Consider the following 10340-nt stretch of genomic DNA (forward strand, 5'->3'; position numbering starts at 1 on the left):
TCTATATAGTTCTGGCAATGTGCGGATCCGCAAATTGCGGAAAGCACATTGCCGGTGTCCGTGTTTTGCGGATCCGCGAATCCTTGGATCCGCAAAACACATACGGACGTCTGAATGGAGCCTCACAGGGGGGTGATCAATGACAGGGGGGTGATCAGGGAGTCTATATGGGGTGATCACCACTCTGTCATTGATCACCCCCCTATAAGGCTCCATTCAGACGTCCGTATGTGTTTTGCGGATCTGCGGATCCGCAAAACACATACAGACGTCTGAATGGAGCCTTACAGGGGGTGATCAATAACAGGGGGGTGATCAGGGAGTCTATATGGGGTGATCACCCCCCTGTAAGGCTCCATTCAGATGTCCGTATGTGTTTTGCGGATCCGCGGATCCGCAAAACACATACGGACGTCTGAATGGAGCCTTACAGGGGGGTGATCAATGACAGGGGGGTGATCAGGGAGTCTTTATGGGGTGATCACCCCCCTGTCATTGATCACCCCCCTGTAAGGCTCCATTCAGATGTCCGTATGTGTTTTGCGGATTCGCGGATCCGCAAAACACATATGGACGTCTTAATGGAGCCTTACAGGGGGTGATCAATGACAGGGGGGTGATCAGGGAGTCTATATGGGGTGATCAGGGGTTAATAAGGGGTTAATAAGTGACAGGAGGGGGTGTAGTGTAGTGATTGGTGATTTGTGCTACTTTTTACAGAGCTGCCTGTGTCCTCTGGTGGTCGATCCAAGCAAGCAAAAGGGTCCACCAGGTATATTAGACGCTGTTATCAAAACAGCGTCTAATATACCTTTTTGGGGTTAAAAAAAAATCGCATCTACAGCCTGCCAGCGAATGATCGCCGCTGGCAGGCTGTAGATGCACTCGTTTACCTCTGGTTCCTGTGAACGCGCGCTCCTGTGTGCACGCGTTTACAGGAAATCTCGCCTCTCGCGAGATGACGCGCCGGCGCGTCCAGGAGGAATAACAGGGCCACGCCAGGACGCAATCCTGAGTGCGGCGGTCCTGAGGCGGTTAAGTATGTGTTTGTATTAAAGGGAGTCTGTCACCACATTTTAGCATGTTAGACCGTTAAAATAGGGTTATGTGATCCAGCCAGAACATAAAAACGGTACCTTTGTGGTAGAAAACGGACTTTTCAATTTGCAGAAAACGAACTTATAAGATTATCTTCTGAGCCCTCTCAAGTGCCCAGGGCGGTACAAATCGTAGCGGGCGCATGCGCAATAGGTATTGCGATGCCCTGCCAGGAGCGGGCATCGCATTGCGCATGCGCCCGCTACGATTTGTACCGCACTGCCGCAGTGGAAAGGGACAGGGGAGGGGAGTAAACGGGCAGGCAGAGGCGCACGGAGGGCGGAGTTATCAGCCGTTTAGGAGGTGCCTGCCTGGGGCTCCGAGGATTGAGAGACCGCCCTGGGCACTTGAGAGGGCTCAGAAGATAATCTTATAAGTTTGTTTTCTGCAAATTGAAAAGTCAGTTTTCTACCACAAAGGTACCGTTTTTATGTTCTGGCTGGATCACATAACCCTATTTTAACGGTCTAACATGCTAAAATGTGGTGACAGACTCCCTTTAAGTGTGTGACTTTAGATTACGTGACTTGAGATTCAGGGACTTTAGGAGGGGACTACAGTAAGTCAGTTTCTTATCACTGCACTGCATTGTATTTTTCTCTTTCTTGCGTAATCACCCTTTAATATGTGTTCCATTATTGACAGCGCAGTCCAGTGCACATCTTGTCTAATGTATGCAGTCCTGGAACAGCCGTTTGAGGGTGCATATATTTGTTCAAAATGTGAGAAAATTGCCAGTTTGGAATCGCACATCGAGTATCTAAACGGACGAGTTTCAACACTCAGAGGCGTTGACAATTTGGAAAAGTTTGCTGCTCACTGAGCAAGCACTCTTTGGGGTAGATGAGTGGGAGGGTGACAGAGAGGAGGCTGAGGAAAGTGAGGTAGCTAGCTGGGTAACAGTTAGAAAGCGGGGTAGAGGGAAGAGTGCCAGGGAGGCTAGCCCTGATCTGACACACCCCAACAAGTTTGCAAGGTTTGCAGGTGAGAAGGATGTCAATTCAGAGAGAGCACTGCTGCAGCCAGACACTTCCTCTGCCAGTCAGGGGAATGTCAGCTCCAGTAAGCAGGGGACCAGGAGAGCAGGGCAGGGCAGACAGGTGCTGGTAGTGGGAGACTCTATTATGGGTACAGATAGGGCGATCTGTCACAAAGACCGGGATCGTCTAACGGTGTGTTATCTTCCTGGCGCTCTAATTCAACACATCGCTGATCGGGTTGAAAGATTACTGGGAGGGGATAAAGAAGATCCAGCGGTCATGGTCCATATTGGAACCAATGATAAAGTTAGAGGTAGGTGGAGCGTCCTTCAAAAAGATTTTAGGGATTTAGGTCAAAAGCTTAGGACAAGGACCTCAAAGCTTGTATGTTTCAAAATACTGCCTGTACCACGAGCCAGACAAGAAAGGCAGCGGGAGATTAGGGAGGTTAACAAGTGGCTCAAGAACTGGTATAGGAAGGAGGGGTTCGGGTTCCTGAGAACTGTGCTGACTTCTCTGTCAGCTACAGGCTCTATCGTAGGGATGGGCTGCACCTCAATGGGGAAGGGGCAGCTGTGTTGGGGGAGAAGATGGCTAGAAGGTTGGAGGAGTGTTTAAACTAGGGACTGGGGGGGAGAGTAATTACGTTATAGGAGGGGAAGATAGTGCAGATAGAGACCGGGGCAAGGTAATGGGACTGGGGGGAGTATGGATGGAGGGACTAGAACAGTTCAGAAGGAAAGGTGTAGGGTAAAAAATATAAATAAACCTCTCAAATGTATGCTTACTAATGCCGGAAGCCTGACTGGGGAACTGGAATTAGTGATGTGTGAGGAGGACTATGACATAGTAGGAATAACTGAGACATGGCTGGATGATAGCTATGACTGGGCAGTTAATGTACAGGGTTACATTCTGTTTAGAAAGGATCACCAAAACCGGAGAGGGGGAGGGGTCTGCCTTTAAGTAAAGTCCTGTCTAAAGTCCACAGTCCGAGAAGATAACCCTTGCTTTGTAACTGAAAAAAAAATTATTAAAATGGAAAATCGGTCAAAAAAGTGAAATTTTGAAATTGTATCTCTATTTTCCATTAATTCTTGTGGAACACCTAAAGGGTTAACAACGTTTGAAAAATCTGTTTTGAATACCTTGAGGGGTGTAGTTTCTAGAATGGGGTCATTTTTGGGTGGTTTCAATTATGTAAGCCTCGCAAAGTGACTTCAGACCTGAACTGGTCCCTAAAAATTGGGTTTTTGAAAATTTCTGAAAAATTTCAAGATTTACTTCTAAACTTCTAAGCCTTGTAACATCCCCCAAAAATAAAATATCATTCCCAAAATGATCCAAACATGAAGTAGACATATGGGGAATGTAAAGTAATAACTATTTTTGGAGGTATTACTATGTATTATAGAAGTAGAGAAATTGAAACTTGGAAAGTTGCAATTTTTTTTTACAAATTTTTGTTTTTATAAATAAATTATATTTTTTTTACTTCATTTTACCAGTGTCATGAAGTACAATATGTGACGAAAAAAAACTATCTCAGAATGGCCTGGATAAGTCAAAACGTTTTCAAGTTATCACCACTTAAAATGACACTGGTCAGATTTGCAAAAAATGGCCTGGTCCTTAAGGTGAAATAAGGCTGTGTCCCAAAGGGGTTAACATCCGTCGTGGATAAACGGTTTGAAGGTTTTCTAAGAGATGCTATCTTGGAGCACCTCAATGAAAATAAGCAAATAACGCCATATCAGCATGGCTTCACGAGGGATCGGTCATGTCAAACTACGGTAATTTAATCAGTTTCTATGAGGAGGTAAGTACATCAGGGGTCAGTATTGGGCCCTATCCTCATCAATATATTTATTGAAGGTCTTGTAGAAGGCTTGCACAGTAAAATATACATTTTTGCAGATCACACTAAAATGTGTAAAGTAATTGATACAGAAGAGGACAATATACTGCTACAAATGGATCTGGATAGATTGCAGGCTTGGGCAGAGAAGTGGCAGATGAGGTATAACACTGACAAATGTAAGGTTATGCACATGGGTAGGAATAATACAAGTCACCCGTACATACTAAATGGTAAAACACTGGGTAACACTGACATGGAAAAGGACCTAGGAATTTGAACAGCAAACTAAACTGTAAAAACCAGTGTCAGGCAGCTACTGCCAAGGCAAATAAGATAATGGGTTGCATCAATAGTGGCATAAATGCCCGTGATGAGAACATAGTCCTACCATTTTACAAATCACTAGTCAGACCACACATGGAGTACTGTGTACAGTTCTGGGCTCCTGTGAACAAAGCAGACATAGCAGAGCTGGAGAGGGTTCAGAGGAGGACAACTAAAGTAATTATGGGAATGAGGGAACTACAGTACCCTGAAAGATTATCAAAATGAAGGTTATTCACTTTAGAAAAAAGACGGTTGAGAGGATATTAATTTACTATGTATAAATATATCAGGGGTCAGTACGGAAACCTATTTATCCCCAGGACTATGACTGTTACGAGGGGACATCCTCTGCTCCTTGAGGAAAGAAGGTTTGTATACAAACATAGAAAAGTATTCTTTACGGTAAGAGCAGTGAGACTATGGGGAGGTGGTGATGGTAAGTTCACTAAAAGAGTTCAAGCTACTAGAGAGGGGTTGTTCATCCAGAGAGTTATCTGATTGCCTAAATGGACTTGGGAAGGAATTTTTTTCCCCTTAAGTTTTTTGATCCAGAGGAAGTTTTTTTTTTTGCCTTCCTCTGGATCAACTTGCAGTATATTCGGCCAAACTGGATGGAAAAATTTCTTTTTTTCGGCCTTATATACTATGTTTCTATTCAGATTGACTGACACTACCCTGAATTAACCATGCTCAGCTCCTGGGCCCATTACGTACCCTCTCTTCAAATTCTTTGGCATGAGTTTTTATAAACACCTCTGTGTGACGGGCACTACTTACTTGGTGGTTACTTTGTGACATATGTTTGATATCTCTTGTTTTTTCACTTTTGCTCTGGCCTGTCCTTCTGTACTGCCATCTTCTCCTCTCCTCCTTCTACTTCTGGAGGACTAGAGATCCTCTTTGGCAGATGCCTCATCCTCCAACTGCTTGCTAATTCAGATGCCAGCAAAGGGGCAGCAAAATCTAAAATTGTTTGAGCAGGAGGAGCCCGCTGCACTTGGGGAATAGGTGGCCTTCCATTCAGTACATTCTAGGGACCTGCTGGATTTGATACCTGCATGGGAAAGATAAGTAGAAGGGAGGATATCACTGAGCGCTGGGTTGCCTGGCATCCCCTGCAAGGAATAGAATAAAACAGTGGTGGGCTGGATACAGCAGGGGCAGGCTAGAAAGTCCACTAGCAGCAGTTGAGGCCTGTAATAAATAGTCTGTAATGGCAGAAATAGCCATACTGTATACATTTCTTCTAGTACCAGTCATATCATATTTCCTGACAATTCTCATGTATATACAGCTATAGCACCTGTCATATCACCATACTTACCCATCCGTTTATGGCCTGGGACAGCCCAAATTTGCCAGGACTTCAGGGACAGTCCAGTCAAATTTTAGGACAGTTGGCAACTATGTATCATGTATCGCTACAGTTATAGCCATAGTTTCAGTCATAGCCCATATATACAGGTTAATGGCTATGTACACTTTTGGAAGCATTTTTTTTTTGTATTATTGTATTGTACTCATTCTGAGCTAAAAATCATTTTTTCAAATGGTCTTTATTAAAAATGATCATCCGTTTTTCCCTGCACAGCTTTGAGTTCTACGACCAGAATGATCTTTACTTACTTTTTGCTCCATCAGGCAGGGAGCTGACGGGCTCCTTATCTCTGATCTCTGACCCTATAAACACTCATTAAATCTTAGTTCTTATCTTACCGATAAGAATGTGGCTTTAATAAGTGTGAATGACCTTTTAATAATTTAGAGATAAGGGTTATTTGTTTTTACTAAATGAAAATTAAACTACCATTAACACCGCTAGAAAACCGTTAACCCTTTGTGACAGAACGGCTCAATATTTTTAATAAAGACCAATTGAAAAAATAATTTTTAGCCCAACATTATTAAAATGCAATCATAACAAAATTGCCCCCCGAAGGTGTACATAGCCTTGAATTATCAGTCTTAACCCCTTAGGGACTGGGCTCATCTTCACCTTAAGGACCAGGCAATTTTTTTACAAATCTGACCAGTGTCCCTTTATGTGGTGATAACTTTAAAACGCTTTGACTTATACAGGCCATTCTGAGAGTGTTTTTTCGTCACATATTGTACTTCATGACACTGGTAAAATGGAGTAAAAAAATCATTTTTATTTATAAAAAATACAAAATTTACCAAAAATGTGGAAAAATGAGCAAATTTTCCAATTTCAATTTCTCTACTTTTATAATAGATAGTAATACCTTTAAAAATAGTTCTTATTTTACATTCCCCATATGTCTACTTCATGTTTGGATCATTTTGGTAATGACATTTTATTTTTTTGGTACGTTACAAGGCTTAGAAGTTTAGAAGCAAATCTTGAATTTTTTCAGAAATTTTCAAAAACCCACTTTTTAAGGACCAGTTCAGGTCTGAAGTCACTTTGTGAGGCTTACATAATAGAAACCACTCAAACCCCATTCTAGAAACTACACCTCTCAAGGTATTCAAAACTTATTTTACAAATGTCGTTAACCCTTTAGGTCTTCCACAAGCGTTATTGGCAAATGGAGATGAAATTTAAGAATTTAAATTTTTGGGCAAATTTTCCATTTTAATAATTTTTTTTCAGTAACAAAGCAAGTGTTAACAGCCAAACAAAACGAAATATTTATTGCCCCTATTCTGTTGTTTGCAGAAACACTCCATATGTGGCCGTAAACTACTGTACAGGCACACGGTAGGGCGTAGAGGGAAAGGTACGCATTGTGGTTTTTAGAAGGCAGATTATGCTGGACTGGTTTATTTACACCATGTCCCATTTGAAGCCCCCCTGATACACCCCTAGAGTAGAAACTCCATAAAAGTGACCCCATCTAAGAAACTACACCCCTCAAGGTATTCAAACGTCGTTAACCCTTTAGGTGTTCCACAAGAGTTATTGGCAAATGGAGATGAAATGCAAGAATTAAAATTTTTGGGCTAATTTTCCATGTTAGTCAATTTTTTCTAGTAACAAAGCAAGGGTTAACAGCCAAACAAAATGCTATGTTTATTGTTCCGATTCTGTAGTTTGAAGAAACACCCCATATGTGGCCGTAAACTACTGTATGGGCACACGGTAGGGCGTAGAGGGAAAGGTGCGTCGTGTGGTTTTTGGAAGGCAGATTTAGCTAGCCTGGTTTATTTATGGTTCAATAAGATTTTATTATTATTATCTCTTACAATCATAAAAGAACATCACACATTGCAGTATACATACCGCGTACAAGGATACATTGCGACATGCAATCGTAAACAGCAGTACATCATTCAGGACAAGGTATACGCATGTATCTGTATCTGTATAACAAACAATCAGCTGACAAAAAGTCAGTGGAAACAGGGGCCCTGAAGGGCTTAACAAGGCCTCAAACAAATGATGTATAGGCCAATAATTCCAGACAAACTTGACATAAAAGGGGGGGAGACAGGACGACACACAAAAGGAGGAGAGGGAGGGGGGAGAAATCATAGGGCATAACTAGAGAATAGCTAGTAACTATTAAGGAGGAGAATCAAGGAGTACCCCAGATGCCACCCAAACCGAGAACGAAACAGATGATCTAAACCTGGACCATGGCTCCCAACTCCTAAGAAACGCCGGAATCTTGTTGTGATCAGAGGCACACATCTCTTCCATGTGTAACAGCGCATCCAGTGCAGATGCCCAAGTGATCCTTTTCAATCTCTCGGTAGACTTCCAATTGCGTGGGATAATTTGCCTCATGGCCAGCACAAAGAGCCTCAATGAACCTTTTTTAACATGCGAGTTCCGCCCCGGGAAAATAGATAGCAGAGCGATGGAAGGGGAAAATGCTATGGAGGCCCGGAATAGAAAATTATAAAGCTTGAAGACATCTATCCACAGTGGGTGAAGCCTCGGACAACCCCACCATATATGGGTCATGGTCCCCCTATCACCATGGCATCTCCAACATAGTTCAGAAACCGAGGGGTAGAACCGATGCAATTTCTCCGGTGTCCGATACCATCTGGTAAGTATTTTATAATTGATTTCTTGTAAATTACACGATATAGAGATCTTATGCGTAAGAAGCAAAGAACGTTTCCATTGATCCCCAGTAAATGTATCACCCAATTCCGTCTCCCAATCAAGCATAAACTTGAGTTTGGGGTAGGAATCTCCAGATTGGCTGCCCTCAGCCACCTCAGTGTTCAGCATGATATAAAGTAAGGAAATAGCATGGCCAGGGGCCGCCTGAGCAACACATAGCTTTTCAAAATCCGTTAGAGATGTGTGGGACTGCAAACCAGGCATCAGAGAACCAACAAATCCCCTGAGCTGAAAATAGAGGAACCCTCTTCCAGGAGATGGTGGGAGTATGTGCGATAGGTCCTCGAGAGGGCCTATCCCAGTAGAAGAACAGACGTCTCTCAGTCTGACAGTAGATGTGTGGTTAGTACGAAAGGCGGGTACCTGCCTTAGTCCCACAGGTAAATCTGGATGATTAGTGAGCATTGAGAGGGGACCTGGGATCTTAGCCAAATTTATTTTAGGTGCAAACTTTATCCATGAGGCGGCTAAAGTAGGGAGGAGCATATCAGAATGGGCATGCGGGAGGTTGCATAGGGAGTTAGGGGGCAGCCAAAATATGCCTGTTGCAATGTGGGGATTCGTAACATGCTCGATTTCTACCCACATCTTAGTATTCTTATTGTGAAAAAGATCTAAGACGCAGTTCAAAACTGCAGTCCTGTAATAAGACAAAAAGTTAGGTAAACCTGTCCCTCCCTTTAATTTAGGGCGAGTCAAAAGACTATGGCCAAGCCGAGCTCTGGACTGATTCCACACGAATTGAGAGGCCAAGCGCCGGAGGCGAGTAAAGTAGACCAGGGGGATTTTACACGGAATAGTTTGAAATAAATAGAGCAGGCGCGGTAATATGTCCATTTTAAGGGTGTTAATTTTACCAAACCAGGAGATTCGTAGGGGCAACCATTTTTGAAGGCTCTCTGTAATGGATTTGAGGAGAGGAGTATAATTCAGTTTAAATAGGTATGAGGGGTTGGCAGGTATGTGAACTCCCAAATATTTGATAGACTCTTCCGCCCATTTAAAGGAGAAGGATTCTCCAAGGGATTGCACTTCCCTATGGGGAAGGTTAATATTCAGAATTTCGGACTTGTGTACATTAACTTTGAAGTTACTGAGGCGTCCAAATATACCAAATTCCCTGAGAACGGACGGAAGGCCTATCCTGGGGGACGTAAGGTATAAAAGCAAGTCGTCCGCAAACAACGATAACTAATGTTCGGTTTGTCCGATCCGAAAACCTTTGATTGCTGTGTTTGCCCTAAGGGCATTGGCTAGGGACTCCATAGTCAGTATATATAAAAACGGGGACAAGGGACAGCCTTGGCATGTTCCGTTTCTAATCTGAAACGGTGAGGATAGAGTGCCATTGACCCGCACACATGCTGATGGCGTAGAATAAAGAGCCATGATACGCTGGAGCATCTTGACACCCAGGCCTGGTTTATTTACACCATGTCCCATTTGAAGCCCCCTGATGCACCCCAAAAGTAGAAACTCCATAAAAGTGACCCCATTTTGGAAACTACGGGATAAGGTGGCAGTTTTGTTGGGACTGTTATTAGGGTACATATGATTTTTGGTTGCTCTATATTGCATTTTTGTTAGGCAAGGTTACCAAAAATAGAAATTCTGAAATTTCATCTCCATTTGCCAAAAAACTGTTGAGGAACACCTAAAGGGTTAATAAAGTTTGTAAAATCAGTTTTGAATACCTTGAGGGGTGTAGTTTCTTAGATGGGGTAACTTTTATGGAGTTTCTACTCTAGGGGTGGATAAGGGGTTCAAATGGTACATGGTGCCAAAAAAAAAGGCCATTAAAATCTGCCTTCCATAAACCATACGGCGTTCCTTTCCTTCTGTGCCTGCGGTTCGGTCATACAGCAGTTTACGACCACATTTGAGGTGTTTCTGTAAAATGCAGAATCAGGGTAACAAATATTAAGTTTTGTTTGGCTGTTAACCCTTGCTTTGTTACTGGAAAAAACTGTTT

This window comes from Bufo gargarizans, chromosome 1, assembly GCF_014858855.1.
Source record: "Bufo gargarizans isolate SCDJY-AF-19 chromosome 1, ASM1485885v1, whole genome shotgun sequence".
NCBI lineage: Eukaryota > Metazoa > Chordata > Amphibia > Anura > Bufonidae > Bufo > Bufo gargarizans.